This window comes from Gossypium hirsutum, chromosome A08 (genome assembly GCF_007990345.1).
Source record: "Gossypium hirsutum isolate 1008001.06 chromosome A08, Gossypium_hirsutum_v2.1, whole genome shotgun sequence".
In the NCBI taxonomy this organism is placed as follows: domain Eukaryota; kingdom Viridiplantae; phylum Streptophyta; class Magnoliopsida; order Malvales; family Malvaceae; genus Gossypium; species Gossypium hirsutum.
Window position 1 is genome coordinate 25514981 of NC_053431.1, and position 19106 is coordinate 25534086.

The window sequence follows — 19106 nt, forward strand, 5'->3', positions numbered from 1 at the left end:
GATTATCATTGCCACCTGAGTTAGAAAAGATCCACAACGTATTCCATGTTTCGATGCTTTGGAGATATCGATCTAACCCTTCCCATGTGATCAGCCCGTCTAAGATTGAAATTCAGCCTGATATGACCTACGAAGAAGAACCGATTCGTATTTTAACTAGTGAGATTAAAGAGTTATGGATTAAGAAGATTTCGTTAGTTAAAGTATTGTGGCATAAGCATAGAGTTGAGGAAGCAACATGGGAGCCAGAGAATACAATGAAGGAACGTTATCCGAACCTATTCACTGGTAAGATTTTCGGGGACGAAAATCCCTAAAGGGGGAGAGTTGTAACAACCCGATCTAGACCCTAATCGAAACGGTGGTTTCAGAGCCACAAATCTGAGTCAAAAAAATAATTAAAAAAATATTTTCTGTGTTTATTTTGTGTGAATTTATATCTGTGAAAATTTGTGATTTAATTTTGTTGTTTAGGTGTCTAATTAAATAAAAAGACTTAATCGCGTAAAATGAAAATTCAATGGTTTTTCTAAAAAGGGCTAAATTGTACGTGGCTTTTTAAAGGAAGCCTTAAATTTGCAATTTACCCATTAAGAGAATAAGTGGACGGTACTAGACATATGTCATATGGCTTTGTTATAATTTTATTAAAGTTAAATAAATAATTAAATAAAATATTACTATATGTTATTATATATTATAACTTATATCAAATTAAAATAAGGTTTTCATATTACCTTTTCTCTTGGTCGAAACTTAAAGAAGAAGGAAAAAGAAAAAACAAGTTAGGGTTCGATGGTATTCAAGCTTGATTAAGGTACAAGTTTAGCTCAATTTTTTATAATTTCTACGTTTTTGAGATCGTTGCTTAGTAGTCTTCAAGACCCATGCTTTAATTTTTTATTTTGGTGAATATTTTGAGTTGTGCCATTGTTGATAGCTCATGATTTTTGTTGTTTGATGATGAAAAATGAAAGATATGTTTTAGATTAACATATTTTGTATTGGAATTTTTGATGATTTTGAGTAATTAGAACTTAATTGCTGATAAACCATAATTTATACATATTTTTATCCCATGCTTAGCACATTTATGGATGATTTCTCCTTAGATTTGGTGAATCTGATGCTCCTAATTCCTTAATTTCATGTTTTATACTTAGGTGAGCATAGGAGAGTAAAAAGAGAGAGAAACAGGCTGAAAACAGAGAAAAAAGACCCACATGGGAAATCAACACGGCCTGGACTTCCTCACACGGGTAAGCCACACAGCCGTGTCCATTTGGAAGGATCGAAGCACGACTTACATGGGTAGACTACACGTCCGTGCCTATTTAACAGCCTTGACCAGGGCTGGAGCAATCGCACAAGGGCCTGTCCCTGCCGAGCCCAAGTATAGTCCTATTCGGAAAAGGCCACTTTTGAGGGCTCTTAAGCATTCTAAAACCTATTTAAACACCTGAGGAGGCACTTAGAATAGAGACACGGAGTAGGAGGCAAGGAATTACTCAAGGGAAGCCGATTGGTCCATCTCAGAAGCCGGATTCATCATCAAGACTGAAGATCTCCCTTTAATTTCCATTTAGGGGTTTTGGGTTTTCTTTATGTTTTGTATTCATTATTCTTCTGAGATGTTTTCTTTTATAAATATGAACTAAACCCCCTAAATACCTAAGCAGAATGAAACCTAAGATGGATCTTGTTATTATTATTTAAATTGTATGATAAATATTTGACTTGTTCTTAATTATGTGTTCTTGATTCTTGTTTTAATATTCCAGGATATTGATTCAAGTTAATGCACTTATTCAGAGGAGAAAAAGTCCCTGTCTAAGAGTATATTTGTCATAATTAAGCGGAGTTGATTGCACGCCTAGAGATAGGGTGACAAGATTTTGCCAGATTAGGGTGAAACCTAATAAGGGGATCCATAGATCGAGTTAATGCAACACTAGGGCGTTAATTATAAAGAGATTTCAATTAATTAACCTAGGGTTATATGTTATTAGTCTCGAGAGAGATAATAATATAACTTAGGGATTTCTATGGATCAAGTCAAATGAATAAATCATCTGATTCAGAATCAAATAACAAGTGAAGTCTAGGTGGATTTTTCCTTGGGTATTGTCTTAATCAATCAAGTTTTCCCAAAATCTTTCTCCCAATTTTCTCTTTGTGCACCCTTAGTTTAGTTAAGTAGTTTAAATAAACAAATCCCTTAATTTTTAGGCTAGATAATAAAAAGAAAGTCATTACTAGTACTCTTGGTTCTTTTGGGTTCGACAATCCGATCTTGCTAAAGCTATACTACTGTTCGATAGGTACACTTGCCTTCATCATGATAATAGTTAGTTTCAAGATGATTAATTATAAATTTTTAAAACCCGTCACGAATATCACGTATCAAGTTTTTGGCACCGTTGCTGGGGAACTAGGATATTAGGAACACTCAATTTTTATTAGTTTAGCCATTTTACTTTATTTGCAATTTAAATTTTTATTTTTTTTCTTTTATTTGCTCCTGGCAGTTTTTATAGTGCATGACTAGAAGAAACCCGTCGGGACCATTACTGTTTGATAGTGAGCTCGATTGCACAGTTCGTAGAAACTAAAGAGAAATAAGGCGAAGCTTAAGATACATAGGGGAAGAGCAACAGGACGATACTTCAACCACAACCGAGGAGATGGCTGAAAACCAAGAAAATCCACTACCTCCTGCGATTGCTGCTAATCAGAATCCTACTCCACGTACTATATATGATTATGCTAAACCTACTTTAACAGGAATTGAATTGAGCATAGTTAGGCCTGTTGTTGCTGTAAATAATTTTGAACTAAAACCTAACACCATTCAAATGATCCAACAGTTTGTTCAGTTTGATGGTTTGTAGGACGAGGACCCAAACGCTCATTTGGCAAATTTCTTAAAGTTTTGTGACACTTTTAAGATCAATGGCATTTCAGATGATGCTATTCGCCTTCGGTTATTCCCTTTTTCATTGAAGAACAAAGCTAAATAGTGGTTGAACTCGTTACCAGGAGGGTCAATCACCAGTTGGGAACAAATGACCAATAAATTTTTATTAAAATATTTTCCACCGGCTAAAATAGCCAAATTACATAATGATATCTCCTCTTTTGTGCAGATGGATTTAGAAACACTCTATGATGCATGGGAGAGATACAAGGACCTTTTGTGAAGGTGCCCTTACCATGGGTTACCACCCTGGCTACAGATTCAAACGTTTCATAATGGCCTGAATCCTTCGACTAGACAGATGATTGACGTAGCCGCTAGTGGAACTATCAATAATAAGACACCTGAGGATGCTTATGAATTTATAGAAGAGATGTCACTGAATAATTATCAGTGGCAAGTCATGAGGATAAAACCAACGAAAACAGTCAGTGTTTTTAACGTCGATTCGGTCACCATGCTCTCTAATCAGGTAGAACTTTTGAACAGAAAAATTGACGATTTTCTTGGTTCTTCACAGTTTCACCCAGTAATGCAGTGCGAAGCAGGTGGAGGTGGATTAAGCAATTCAGAATACCCACACTATGGCCACAACATGGAGAACGAGCTGTTAAATTACATGGGTAATAATCCTCAATCTCAGAATAATCCTTATAGTGCTTAGAATGCAGGATGGAGGAACCACCCAAATTTCTCATGGGGAAGCCAAGGGAATCAGAGACCACTACCACCTCCAGGCTTCCAACAACAACCTTACAAGTAAGAGAAAGAGCTGAACCTTGAGGAGATGCTAACAAAATTCATCTCGGTGTCAGAAACTCATTTCCAAAATATCGAGACAGCACTTAAAAATCAATAAGGGTTGATCCAAGGGCTCAAAACTTAGATAGGTCAGCTCACTAAATTGATATCTGAACGACCACAAGGTAGTTTGCCGAGTAACACTGAATCTAACCCAAGGGAGCAACTCAATGCAATTACCATTCAAGATGAGGAAGGGTTAGTTTCACCTGAACCAAAACCGAGCAAGAAACTGTAGTAAGTAAAGGTAAAGGTGAGGTAGACCACAATGACCAAAAATCGATAAGTAAAGAGTACAAACCTCGTGTGCCATACCCCAACGCGACAAGGAAAGACCGTGCAGACAAACAATTCAGTAAATTCCTTAAATTATTAAAGAAATTACATATTAACTTACCGTTTATTGAAGCTCTTTAGCAGATGCCAAATGTAGTCAAATTATTAAAGGAGATTTTAACAAATAAGCGGAAGTTGGATGAGGCATCGCATGTAGAGCTAAATGCGGTTTGCTCAGCTATACTATAGAATAAGCTGGCCAACAAATTAAAAGATCCATGGAGTTTTACGATTCCCTATTTAATTGGTAGCCTAGATGTTAATAATGCTTTGGCTGATTTAAGGGCTAGTATCAATGTCATGCCTTAAAAAATGTTTAAGCAACTAGGTCTTGGGAAACCCAAACAAAATAGGATGAGTATTCAATTAGCCGATAAAACAATCAGATTTCCTAGGGGGATTATTGAAGATGTACTCGTTAAAATTGAAAAATTTATATTCCCAGTTGATTTCGTTGTTCTAGACATAGAGGAGGATAGTAACGTTCCTTTAATTTTAGGGAGGCCCTTTTTAGCAACCACTAAAAAAATAATTGATGTTGGCACAGGTGAAGTCACACTTCGTGTGGGAGACAAAACAATCACCGTTCAAGCTCGTAATATTAGTAACATATCAAAAATTGAAGGTGGTTGTATAAATCATTCTACTAAAATTGACCATGTGGTGCAACCTACTTTGCAGGAAATAAGTTCAAAGAACCTACATGAGCCATGCTCAAGCAACAACAAAGGACCTATCTATGAAGAACGAAGGCTACAAATCGAAGAACTAGATGAATGGCAGACACATAAACCGAGGACACACGATAAACCAAAACCAAGCCATGACAAGCTCAATATCGCACCAAATTAACTTAAGGTTTGAGACAAAGTACTACTAGATACAGCAGACCCTAATATTGCCACTTCTAAACCTAACGGAGCAATCCCTCTTACAGTATTCAGTATTTTCCCATATGGTACAGTCGAGGTAATTCATCCCAAATTTGGCAGTTTTAAGGTAAATAGTACTCGTCTTAAACCTTATGTTGATAAAACTGATAGCGAGGATGAGGAGTGTAAACTCCTTGCACCACCATGACCATGCACCAGAAAGGTAAGTTGAGCTTAGACTATAAATAAGCACTTCTCGGGAGGCAACCTGAGCACTAACGATGTTAACCTCTTTAAAATTTTAGTTTTTAACATCCAATCACTAACTGAATCATTGAAACACGGGTTTTCTAATCCACACGGCCAGGCACATGGGCATGCCTTAGTCCATGCTCATACCATGGAAGGAGACACGGTCGTGCGATACGGCCGTGTGAAAACAGGGCAAAATTTTTCCTTAACACGGGATGCGATAAGTGGCCACGACCACGCAACGTGGCCATAGGCAAGCTTTCAAACCAAAAAATGCGTGCAACACGCCCATGTCTATAAACCGTGGTTGAACTGAGAATTTAGCATGGGCGTGTGACACGCCCGTGCCCACCATCCGTGCTCAAGACTGATAAAACAACACGGGCGTACGCATTTGAACACGGGCGTGGGAGAAGCGAACAAAGTAGGACAGGACCATGTGACACAGTCGTGTACACCAACACGCCCAAAGAGCACGGGCATGTGCAAGTCTCAAACGCGCCCAAATTTAAAAAGTTGCGAAACATACGGGCAAAAATTAGGTCACATTAGCGTGCCCCAGGGTCGTATGCCCCAAAATCTATATAAACCCCTCACTATTCATCATCCCCTTCCCCAAAATCCCTAACCCTAGCCTTTGTAACTCCACACACCCTACCTGCCACACCTGTGCGCCAACTACAACACCTCCTTCGACAATCCAAAGCTCCTCTCTCTTGCGTTTGTTCCTTTTTTCCATCTATTTTCTTAATTCTTTTACTTATTTCATGATATTTTGTTTTATTTTGAGTAAATAATCATAGTTATCATGATAGAATACTTATGCTCTTTGTTAAGAAATTTTCCATGTTAGTCAATACATCTTGTTGCATTTATCCATTTTTCTTGTTTCCATAGATTTCATGCTTACCCACACTAGATTTCACACTTATCAAACCCACATGCATTCATTCACTAGATATTTCCGTTAGCATTACTCTCGAAGTCCTTTTCATAATAACGACGTAATTTATCTGATTGGGTTATTTTTTTTAGTTGTTCTTTCATACTTGACTTCTAGGAAGTATTTCTATTAGTTTTACCATGCATATTTTCCCATGCTATTGTTGGGGAGTAATTTTATTTTTATTTCGTCTTGTCATTGTAGGTATACTATGTCAACCTCACGTAACAAGAAGACCAGCGTCCCCGTTTCGAAGAAAAGGAAAGGAGCAACGTCCTCCTTGGGTCCTATCGCTAAGATCCATCACCTTTTCCTCTAGTTCCCCTTAGGACCCAGAAGGAACTATTTCAGATATTTTGGGCCCGACCCCTAGGTGTGGGCCACTACATTGACTGGGTCGCACTTGAACAAATTCAAATGGCTAACGCAGTCTGAGCCCTCCTAACGACTAAACCGTGGGGGCTCTTCTTTGAGATCATCGAGCAGACATACCTCGAGCCCAAAATGGAACTCTGCTCGACCTTTCATCTTCAAGTCATCATGACAAACTTTGACGATCCTGGGCCTTGGTGGTCTAGTGCACCAGTTGTGCATACCGGAGTTTGGAATTGCACTAGGGCTCTACACGGAGGAGTTCATGGATGACAATGAACTCGACACCCTCCATCGCCACATATACTACTCTCCCTCAAAGTGCTGGAAGGACCTCGTCCCTGCCTCGGCCACCTATGATCCTAGCCGCTCTAAGGCATCGGCCCTCACCCCAACCCTGTGATACCTGCACACCATCTTGGCCCACACTCTAACAGGACGCGAGAGAGCACCAGCATCGTCAACACTCACGACACCTATTTCTTGTGGAGCATGGAAAACGGGCACGTCTTCAACCTTGCCTACTTCATTGCCCTCGCCATCCACCATCAGATGGAGCGACATAGGAGAGGAGTCATCTTTATTGGGCCCTATGTGACTCGACTGGCTTGGTACTTTGGGCTCCTCAACATAGCGGCACAATCATCCTCTCTCACTCTCATCAGTCAGATGTCTCCCAGGGCATCTCAAGCATGCTTCATATGAGGATGATCGAGAAATGACATGGAACCTACCCTCCTCAGTACCGCCTCGTCTAGTCCACCAAGGAGGAGGACCCAAAGGACATTACTGATGATGTCCCTCCACGTCATAAGGACCCACCGTCTCAGCCACCACCTATCCATCGTCCAGTTCATGCGGTGGCTTTATACTCTAACATCTCTAAGCGCCTTACTCGATTTGAGCAACAGTGTTTTCAGCATTTTGATCACATTGATGCTACTCTTCATCAAATTTGTCAGCACCTTCACATCTCATCGCCACCACCACCTCACGAACCATCCGGCGATGACGATTTTTAAAAGCTTTTTATTTATTATTTTTATTTTCACTTTTATCTTTATTTATCTTCTTTAAGTACTTTTTATTTTATTTTCCTTTAATATTATTTTAATTTTAGTTTTTATAATTTTTATTGAATAATTTATAGTTTCGGCTATTTCACTACGAGTAATTATGCTTCTTTATATTTCCTAAAGAGTTCTTGATTTTATCACAGTTACAAAGAGCTCCAAAGCTCATCATCAAATAGGAACTGAAAACTCCACTGGCAAAGGTTCTCCACGACTGCCATGTCCTGCTCGACCATGACCATAGCTACTACCAGATATAATATTATTTTAGCGCAGGACTTAAGGACTAATGAACCTTTACCACTACCGGAGCATCCTCCTCCACTGTCATCATTGCCTTGGCTGATTATTCTCCATAACTCCAATTCAAGGAGTTCATTCATCATTCAAGAAATTTCACTAATCTCCCTATCTTATGATTATATATCTATATTTTTCAATATATCCATCTTTGTACATTGAGGGCAATGTACATCTTAAGTGTGAGGGGGGTCTTTTATATCATCATTAGAAATCCCTGAATTTTGTCTTATTCTCATGTGAATCACTCATACCACTGTTAGAATGAATTTTAATTAATTTATGATTTTTTATTGATATGTCTTGAACTAAAACATAGGCATTTATGCATTGATTGTTTAAACTTTAAGACATTAGGGAATCAAGCATGATAAGTTGATTTTTGAAGAATTAAAAACTTTTAGGTTGTTTCCGTAAGTTTAGGTATTATCTTGAGTTGAAATTCACAAGTTTAAACATCAAAAAGCCATAATTTTTGTAAGATCTTGAGCTTTTAGTGCATATTTTATTTCTTTCATGCTCACTTTTATTATGAGTGCGTCAGTATTGATTTGTTATTCTAGAACTTGCTTGATTATGCATGTCAAGACCACACCATTTGATTTGATATGTCGAGATGATAAAGGCACTTAGGTTTAACTCACTTACTCCACAAAAGCCTACCTTTATAATTAACCCTTAGTGAACCCCTTTGAACCTAACAAGCCATTAATTGATTTACCCTCAATGTTAACCCATAACCTATTATTGTTGAAATCCCCTAATTTGATCCCTATTTTTTTCGAGATTTGATTTGAATTAATTGCTTAGCTATGTCTTATTCTTTGTTACAATAATTAAGTTCTATGTTATTTGACTTGTTCTTAAAAAAATTATATACATATTTATTAATAGTAATTTGTTATTTTGAGCTTAAAGTATTAATTTCATATTCTGAGAAGAAGCTCACTTGTATTCAACTGATGACTAGTTATTTTTCTAGCTAGGTAATTTTTCAATGCAATCTCGATTCTAACCTTTTCTTTCAGCTTGTGGCCACACCCCCTAACCAAAGCCACATTACAACCCTCTAAAAACCTTTTTGATTGATGCATCAACTCAATATATAGCGATGGAGATTTGATATTCAAGCAAGCCTATGGTAATAACATTTCATATTGACTAATGAGTGCTTTATTTGATGTCCTTAAACACCTCGAGTGATTTGAGTGAATCTTTATTGAGGATGTTAAACTCTGTGATATTTTGATCAAAGGTAATCACTTAGATGAGGGGAGAAACCTATGTTTTTGTGATAAAATACTCAATTTGGAATATTTGAAACTTTGAAGTACTTTTCGTTGAATTTTTGATGTATGAATACTTATGGATTATTTTGAGATATTATTGATAGGGATTATAAATTGAGAAGAATTTATTTTGATTGTGAGTTGAGGATTTTGCTTGAAGACAAGCAAACGCTTAAATGTGGGGGTATTTGATAAACCGTAATTTATACATATTTTATCCCATGCTTAGCACATTTATGGATTATTTCTCCTTAGATTTGGTGAATCTGATGCTACTAATTCCTTAGTTTCATGTTTTATGCTTAGGTGAGCATAGGAAAGTAAAAAGAGAGAGAAACAGACCGAAAACAGAGAAAATGGACCCACATGGGAAATCAACAAGGCCTGGACTTCCTCACACGGGTAAGCCACACGGCCGTGTCCATTTGGAAGGATCGAAGCACGACTTACACAGGTAGACTACACGCTCGTGCCTATTTAACAGCCTTGAACACGGGCTGGAGCAATAGCACACGGGCATGTTCCTGCCGAGCCCAAGTATAGTCCTACTCGGAAAAGGCCACTTTTGAGGGCTCTTAAGCATTCTAAAACCTATTTAAACACCTGAGGAGGCACTTAGAATAGAGACACGGAGTAGGAGGCAAGGAATTACTCAAGGGAAGCCGATTGGTCCATCTCAGAAGCTGGATTCATCGTCAAGACTGAAAATCTCCCTTCAATTTCCATTCAGGGGTTTTGGATTTTCTTTATGTTTTGTACGCATTATTCTTCTGAGATGTTTTCTTTTATAAATATGAATTAGACCCCCTAAATACCTAAGCGAAATGAAACCTAAGATGGATCTTGTTATTATTATCTGAATTGTATGATAAATATTTGACTTGTTCTTAATTATGTGTTCTTGATTCTTGTTTTAATATTCCAGGATATTGATTCAAGTTAAAGCACTTATTTAGAGGAGCAAAAGTCCCTATCTAAGAGTAAATTTGTCATAATTAAAATGAGTTGATTGCACGCCTAGAGATAAGGTGACAAGATTTTGCCGGATTAGGGTGAAACTTAATAAGGGGATCCATAGATCAAGTTAATGCAACACAAGGGCGTTAATTAGAAATAGATTTCAATTAATCAACCTAGGGTTAGACGTTATTAGTCTCGAGAGAGATAATAATATAACTTAGGGATTTCTACGGATCAAGTCAAATGAATAAATCATCTGATTCAGAGTCAAATAACAAGTGAAGTCTAGGTGGATTTTTCCTTGGGTATTGTTTTAATCAATCAAGTTTTCCCAAAAGCTTTTTCCCAATTTTCTCTCTATGTACCCTTAGTTGAGTTAAGTAGTTTAGATAATCCCTCAATTTTTAGGTTAGATAATACAAAGAAAGTAATTACTAGTACTCTTGGTTCCTTTGGGTTCGACAATCCGGTCTTGCTAAAGCTAGACTACTGTTCGATAGGCAAATTTCCCTTCATCGTGATAATAGTTAGTTTCAAGACGAGTAATTATAATTTTTTAAAACCTGTAACGAATATCACGTATCAATTACAAAATTAATAATTTGAGGGACTAAAATGTGAAATAAATGAAATATATGGTCTTGTATGAACACTAGGAATATTCGGCTAAACATGGGTACCTTGAAATTTTGCATATTTTGTGTTTTGTGCAATAGGGACTAAATCGTAAAAATTGTAAATGTTTGGGGTAAAGTGGTAATTTTCCCATTTATGTGTTTTTGGACTAAATTGAATAAAAATATGTTTGAATGAGCTTAATTTGAATATGTTTAGATCAAGAACCAAAGAAATCAGATTTGGACCGGGGAAAAACAAAAGTTGTCGACTAGCAGCCCCGTCTTGTTTTATGACGTCTGAGGTAAGTTTTTAAGCAAATGGATGTATCTAATTGTAGTTAAATGCTACATAAAAATGCTGGTATGCAAAATATGAATTTATATATGCTATTGCCGAATATGTATAAGCTTGGTAACCATGTTCAAGCATTCATTTCGACCGAGTTACGACGTCCGAAAGCCCCGGATGAACCTTAGGAATAGCTAGGATACATATGTCATGAAATAGGATCCTAATAAATGAATGTGAGTAAGACCATGGCATCGATATGTGATACTGATATGTGTTTACGAGTAAGACCCTATCCGGGACAGAGGCATCGATATGTGGTTACATGTAAGACCACGTTTGGGACGTTGGCATTGTACGATTTATGTGATTATCTGAGTATCCTATCCAATTCCGAATGGTTCATCGGGCAAATATAAGTTGTATTCGACAGTGAAAAATGAGCTAAATGACCAGTTATGAATTAGCTTGAGGTTTATTTAAAATAAGGTAAGTGTGTAAATTGATACTCATTACAAATTGTGTGTACTGGAAATGAGGATTATTTGTGAACTAGGTATGTGTATTCAACCTTGTGAAAAATATTGGAATGAGTATTAATTATATGTATTGGAATTTATGTATTCGGTCACATAATCAATGCATGTATATGAAATTATATGGTAACAAGTGATCTTATGTAATTGAGTGTATGTGAATTAGATTTGTAATGATTATTGGCTTTGGAAAATTAAATGCTAATATGTTAGTTTGACTATATAGACATTCGGTTAGGTGATATTTATAATGAATATATATATGTATATATATAATATGAATTTATATGCATTTGGATTTAAATGTGTTATGATAATATAATTGGGTTCAGGTAAATTAAGTTGATAATATTCTTGGGTTGATTATTTGCTTATGAGTAAGCTATAAAAAGCTTACTTGTGTATATGTGTGTTTTTGTTTTATAGATTTTGGATCAAGCTATGAGCTCGGGGACTGTCAGTAGAGTTCATCACACTATCTACTATTTTGGTACTTTATAAGCTAAACTCAAATTATGACATGTATAGGCTGGAAAGTGTATGAAATGTTGAATTTTGGTTATGTATGTTTAAAGCCATGCGAAAATGGCTTAATTTCTAAGCTTGGACTTGGTTATGTTTGGTCATGGTTTAATTTATTTTGGCTGTCATGAAATATATTATAAAATGTATGATAATTGTGTTAGGTGTTATATGCTTGGAAATTAGTGTGGCAATGATGTTAGTTATAATTTGTATTCAGTTGTGTAATTTGTTGAACTTAGATATTGTGTTCATTATATGTGAGTAATGTGTTTGACTAAACAAATCGGTTAGAATAATGCTTAGTTGGAAACATGAAATGTGATATAGTTAAATAATGGTTAAAGGTATATTAACTTGATTAGTTCGGTTGATAAGTGGTATATAAATTGTAAGTATTTTTTTTATTTAATTAGGTCGATTTATTTGGTATACATATATTCAATGTTGAACGTGACCTTTACATTGGGGAAATTTGTATATTATGCGCATGTGCATTAATAGCATGATCGATCCTAGTAAAATGTATTTAATTTACATAGGTGATTGTTTAATAAAGTTTGTAACATGATTTCAATTGGATTTATTATGGGTTTGTGGAAGTATTAATTGATACATGTTTGGTGAGTAATAATCCATGAATGCAACTTATTATAAAGTTTATTTAAATATGTTTTGATGTTTCGTAAATATATATGCCGAATGAACTATAATTGTTATGCTACCTTTGGTTAAGTTAACTATTTATGTTTTATAAGTATTAGTCAAAAAATTTCAAATAAGTTAATAGGTATCTTTGAATAAAGGTTGTTATGAGACATGGAAAATAATTGATTATTAGTTAGGTATTATATTTATGAGAACTATGATTATATATAATGGCAATGATTAAATATATACATGGTTTTTGGTTTGAATTTACGTTGAAAGTACATGTTTTTATACATAATGTTTGTGAGTTTTGCTTGTGACTTTGAATTACTAATTTGTATAAATTTGTCATAAATTAGTTAAGTTTTAAAAAATAAAGGTTCTGAATTGTCTTCTGACAGGTAATGCCTTATAACCCTAATCCAGCAACGGATAGGGGTGTTACATTTTATTGGTATTAGAGCTACGGTTTAGTCGGTTCTAGGACTAACGTAGCGTGTATGAGTTTAGCTATACATTCCATAATTATACAATGTGATAGTGTGATGACTTCTGACATTTCAAATGTGTTTTCATATAGTAAATGGATCCCAACAGAGCTGTAGCTGATTATGTCAAGAGTGTAGCGCCTGCTCCCGCGCAAGGGACAGCGCAGACTGATTCTCGACTGACTTCGAGTAATCAAGAAAGTGAGGCTAAACAAGCCTTCTATCAAATGATGAATGACTGGTTCACTCAATATATTCGGACTAACCCGGCTGCATAACAACCTCCATCCCTGATTAATCCATCGTCCATGCTTGTTGTACCTCAAGTAAGTGATTCGTTGCGATTGAATAGACCACCTATCGATAAAATCAGAAAACATGGAGCTAAAGAGTTTAAAGCCATTGATGATGATGACGCTGAACGGGTTGAGTTCTAGCTTGATAATACCATCCATGTGTTTGATGAGCTATCTTGTACTCCTGATGAATGTTTAAAATGTGTCATATCTTTACTTCGAGACACAGCATATCACTAGTGGAATACCCTAGTGTCAGTAGTTCCGAGAGAGCAGGTGACCTGGGAATTCTTTCAGACTGAGTTCTGTAAGAAATATATCAGTCAGGGATTTATCGACCAAAAGCGTAAACAATTTCTGGAGCTGAAACAGGGTAGGATGACAGTGTCAGATTATGAGTAGAAATTCGTGAGACTCAGCCGGTATGCCCAAGAGTGTGCTTCCACTGAAGCCATAATGTGTAAAAGATTTGAAGATGGGCTGAATGAAGACATTAAATTGTTAGTAGGCATACTTGAGATAAAAGAGTTCGTGGTACTTGTTAAGCAAGCCTGCAAAGCCGAAGAGCTCGGGAAAGTGAAAAAGAAAGCTGATTTTGAAGCTAAAGACTCGAGTAAGAGATCATTCAGTAAGCCAGACTAGTCAACATCAAATAAGTCTCCAGATGATTTCAGTCGTTCTAGAGCCACTTCGGGTTACTCCAAACGGGATTAGAATAGACCACCTGCTAGCTCGAGAGCTGCCTTAGTAGCCAGTGTGGGTAATGTTAGATCTAATCAACTTGGGTGTAAGCATTATGGTGAACGACATCCCGCCAGTTGTAGACTGCATGATCGGGCCTGTTTTAAATGTAGATCGACAGATCATTTCATTCGAGATTGCCCAGGGTTAACTGAAGAGAATCCAGTGCAAAACACGAAGTCAAGTAATACTACAGCTCGGGGTAGACCATCAGTAATGCGAGTAATGCGAGTGGCAGTCAGAGAGGAAATAAAAATACAGCAAACAGATTTGAGGCTCATGCACCTGCTATAGCCTATGCTATAAGTGCACGAGAAGCGGCTTCATCCCTAGATGTCATTACTGGTACATTCACTCTTTATGATACTAATGTAATTGCATTGATTGATCCTGGTTCTACTCATTCTTATGTATATGAGACATTAGTATACAGCAAGACTCTACATGTTGACTCGACTTAGTTTGTGATTAGAGTGTCAAACTCCTTGGGCCGGTGTGTCATGGTTTATAAAATGTGTAAGAATTGCCCTTTGATGGTTCAAGATCTATGCTTTCCGGCTGATTTAATGTTATTTCCATTTGGTGAGTTTGGCATAGTTCTAGGTACGGATTGGTTAACTTTACATGATGATGATATGAACTAGAAAAGAAAGACCATTGACCTACGAAGCCAGAATGATGAAGTTATTCGGATTGAATCTAGTGATTTGCATGGTTTACCAGCAGTGATTTCTTCGATGCTAGCTCAAAAATATGTGAGAAACGGGTGTGAAGCTTATTTTGCCTACGTGCTCGATAGTAAAGCGGCTGAAAGAAACATTGAATTGGTACATGTTGTATGTGAGTATCTGGATGTATTTCCAGAGGAATTACCAGGTTTGCCACCTATTCGGGAGGTAGAGTCTGGTATTGAGTTAATGTCTGCGACGACTCCGATATCCATAGCCCCGTACAGAATGGCACCCATAGAATTAAAAGAATTGATAGCTCAGTTGCAACAATTGACAAATAGAGGTTTCGCGCGACCGAGTTTCTCTCCATGGGGTGCACCTGTGTTGTTTGTGAAAAAGAAGGATGGAACTATGAGAATGTGCATCAATTACAGACAGCTTAATAAGGTGACTATAAAGAATAAGTATCCATTGCCACAGATTGATGATCTATTTGACCAACTGAAAGGGGCCACAGTATTTTCGAAGATAGATTTGAGATCAGGCTACTATCAATTGCGAGTTAAAGATTCAGATGTGCCAAAGACTACTTTCAGAACGAGGTACGGACACTATGAGTTTTTGGTTATGCCTTTTGGACTCACTAATACACCCGCTGTTTTGATGGATTTGATGAATCGGATCTTCAGACTGTATCTGGACCGGTTGGTGGTTGTGTTTATAGATGACATTCTGATCTACTCTCGTAGTAAAGCTGAACATGCTGAACATTTTAGACTTGTATTGTAGACATTGCAAGATCAGCAGTTGTATGTGAAATTCAGTAAATGTGAGTTCTAGTTAAGTGAAGTTAGGTTTCTGGGTCGTGTGGTATTGGCATCAGTTATTCGAGTTGATCCGAGCAAAATTTCAGCTATACTGGATTGGAAACCTCCGAAGAATGTTTCTGAGGTCCGAAGCTTTCTGGGACTTGTTGGTTATTATAGATGGTTCATGAAAGGTTTTTTTATGATTGCAGCCTCGATGACAAAGCTGTTGCAGAAAGATGTTAAGTTTGAGTGGTCAGAGAAGTACCAGAAAATCTTTGATCAGTTCAAAGCCCTTTTGACTAAAGCTCCTGTGCTAGTTCAGCCAGAATCGGGTAAAGAATTTGTTATTTATAGTGTCGCATCATTAAATGGTTTGAGTTGTGTTCTGATGCAGGAAAGCAGAATGATAGCTCATGCCTCGAGACAGTTGAAGCCGCATGAAAAGAACTATCCTACACACGACCTATAATTGGCAGCTATTGTTTTTTCCCTGAAAATTTGGCGTCACTATCTATTCAGTGAGAAATGTCACGTCTATTCTAATCACAAAAGCCTAAAATATTTGATGACTCAGAAAGATCTGAATTTGAGACAACATCAATGGTTAGAATTACTAAAAGACTACGAGCTTGTGATTGATTACCACCCAGGAAATGCTAATGTTGTTGCTGATGCTTTAAACCGAAAATCACTGTTTTCTTTGCAAGCAATGAATGCACATATGGCCATGTCTGATGATGGTTCAATAGTAGCTGAATTGAAGTCAAGACCATTATTTGTTCAACAAATATGTGATGCCCAGAAGGTTAATAATGAATTGACTGCAAAACGAGTTCAATGTGAAACGGATGCTGATTTAGAATTCAGAGTTGATGCTAGTGACTGTCTGAGGTTCAGAAATTGATTATGCGTTCCTAGGAATTCAGAGTTGATTCAGATGACTTTGAATGAAGCTTAAAGTAGTCAGTTATCAGTTCATCCAGGTAGTACAAAGATGTATAATTATTTGAAACAGCTTTACTGGTGGCATGGTATGAAGCGAGACATCTCTAACTTTTTTGCAAGATGTTTAGTCTGTCAAGAAGTAAAAGCCGAGCATCAGGTACCTTTAGGGTTACTTTTATCGATTATGATACCTGAATGGAAGTGGGACAGAGTTACGATGGATTTCGTATCTGGTCTACCGTTGACACCGAGCAAGAAAGATGCAATCTGGGTTGTTGTTGATAGATTGACTAAATCAGCTCATTTTGTTCCGATACGTATGGACTACTCACTTAATAAGCTAGCTGAATTGTATATTTCTCAGATTGTGAGATTACCTGCTGTGCCTATATCCATTGTTTCGAATCGAGATCTGAGGTTTACATCATCGTTTTGGAACAAACTGCAAGATGCACTAGGTACAAAATTACATTTCAGTACGGCTTTCCATCTGCAAACAGATGACCAGTCTGAGCGAATCATTCAAATACTTGAGGATATGTTGAGATATTACATTCTCGAGTTCGAAGGTTCGTGGGAACGATATCTACCTCTGATTGAATTTACGTATAATAACAACTATCAATCGAGTATCAAAATGGCATCTTATGAAGCATTATATGGTCGTAAATGCCGTATGACATTGTACTAGACTGAGCTCAGTGAAAATAAGATACACGGGGTTGACTTGATCAAAGAAACTGAACAGAAGGCGAAAGTGATCCGTGAAAGCTTGAAAGCAGCATCAGATCATCAGAAGTCTTATGCGGACTTGAAATGTAAAGATATAGAGTTTTAGATCAGAGATAAAGCCTTTTTGAAAGTCTCATCGTAGAAGAAAATACTCAGGTTTGGTCGTAAAGGCAAACTGAGCAGGAGGTTTATTGGACCATACTAGGTAATAGAGCGTCTTAGGCCAGTTGCATACATATTATCGTTGCCACCTTATTTAGAAAAGATCCACAATGTATTCCATGTTTTGATGCTTCGAAGATATCGATCTGCCCTTCCCATATGATCAGTCCATCTGAGATTGAAATTCAGGCTAATATACCCTACGAAGAAGAATCGATTCTATTTTGACTCATGAGATTAAAGAGTTACAGATTAAGAAGATTCCTTTAGTTAAAGTATTGTGGCATAAGCATGGAGTTGAGGAAGCAACATGGGAGCCAGAGAATACAATGAAGGAACGTTATCCAAACCTATTCACCGGTAAGATTTTCGGGGACGAAAATCCCTAAGGGGGAGAGTTGTAACAGCCCGATTTAGACCCTAATCAAAACGGTGGTTTTGGGACCATGAATCCGAGTTAGAAAAATAATTTAAAAATTCTTTTCTGTGTTTATTTTGTGTGAATTTATATCTATGAAAATTTCGTGATTTAATGTTGTCGTTTAGGTGTCCGATTAAATAAAAGGACTTAATCGCGTAAAATGAAAATTCAGTGGTTTTTCTAGAAAGGGCTAAATTGTACTTGGCTTTTTAAATGGAAGCCTTAAAGTTGCAATTTACCCATTAAGAGAATAAGTGGACGCTACTAGACATATGTCATATGGCTTTGTTATAATATTATTAAAGTTAAATAAATAATTAAATAAAATATTATTATATGTTATTTTGTGTTATAACTCATATCAAATTAAAATAAGTTTTTCATATTACCTTTTCTCTTGGCCGAAACTTAAAGAAGAAAGAAAAAGAAAAAACAAGTTAGGGTTCGGTGGTATTCAAGCTTGATTAAGGTACAAGTTTAGCTCGGTTTTTGATAATTTCTACGTTTTTGAGATCGTTGCTTAGTAATCTTCAAGACCCATGCTTTAATTTTTTATTTTGGTGAATATTTTGAGTTGTGCCATTGCTGATAGTTTATGATTTTTGTTGTTTGGTGATGAAAAATGAATGATATGCTTTAGATTAACATATTTTGTATTGGAGTTTTTGATTATTTTGAGTAATTAGAACTTAATTGCAAAAATAATAATTTGAGGGACTAAAATGTAAAATAAATGAAATATATGGCCTTGTCTGAACACTAGGAATATTCGACTAAACATGGGTTCTTTGAAATTTTGCATATTTTGTGTTTTCTGCAATAGGGACTAAATCGTAAAAATTATAAATGTTAGGGGTAAAACGATAATTTGCCCATTTATGTGCTTTTGGACTAAATTGAATGAAAATATGTTTGAATGAGCTTAATTTGAATATGTTTAGATCAAGAACCAAAGAAATCAAATTTGGACCGGGGAAAAACAAAAGTTGTCAACTAGCAGCCCCGTCCCGTTTTACGACGTCCGAGGTAAGTTTTTATCCAAATGGATGTA

At 36.5% G+C, this 19106-nt stretch overlaps 1 non-coding gene across 1 annotated transcript; it reads right to left on the minus strand.

The window, feature by feature from the left end:
- Positions 1 to 3114: 3114 nt before the first annotated feature.
- On the minus strand, positions 3115 to 3220 carry LOC121205955 (small nucleolar RNA R71). Its single transcript, XR_005901029.1, has one exon. It is a non-coding gene; the product is annotated as a small nucleolar RNA R71 (small nucleolar RNA).
- Positions 3221 to 19106: the final 15886 nt, after the last annotated feature.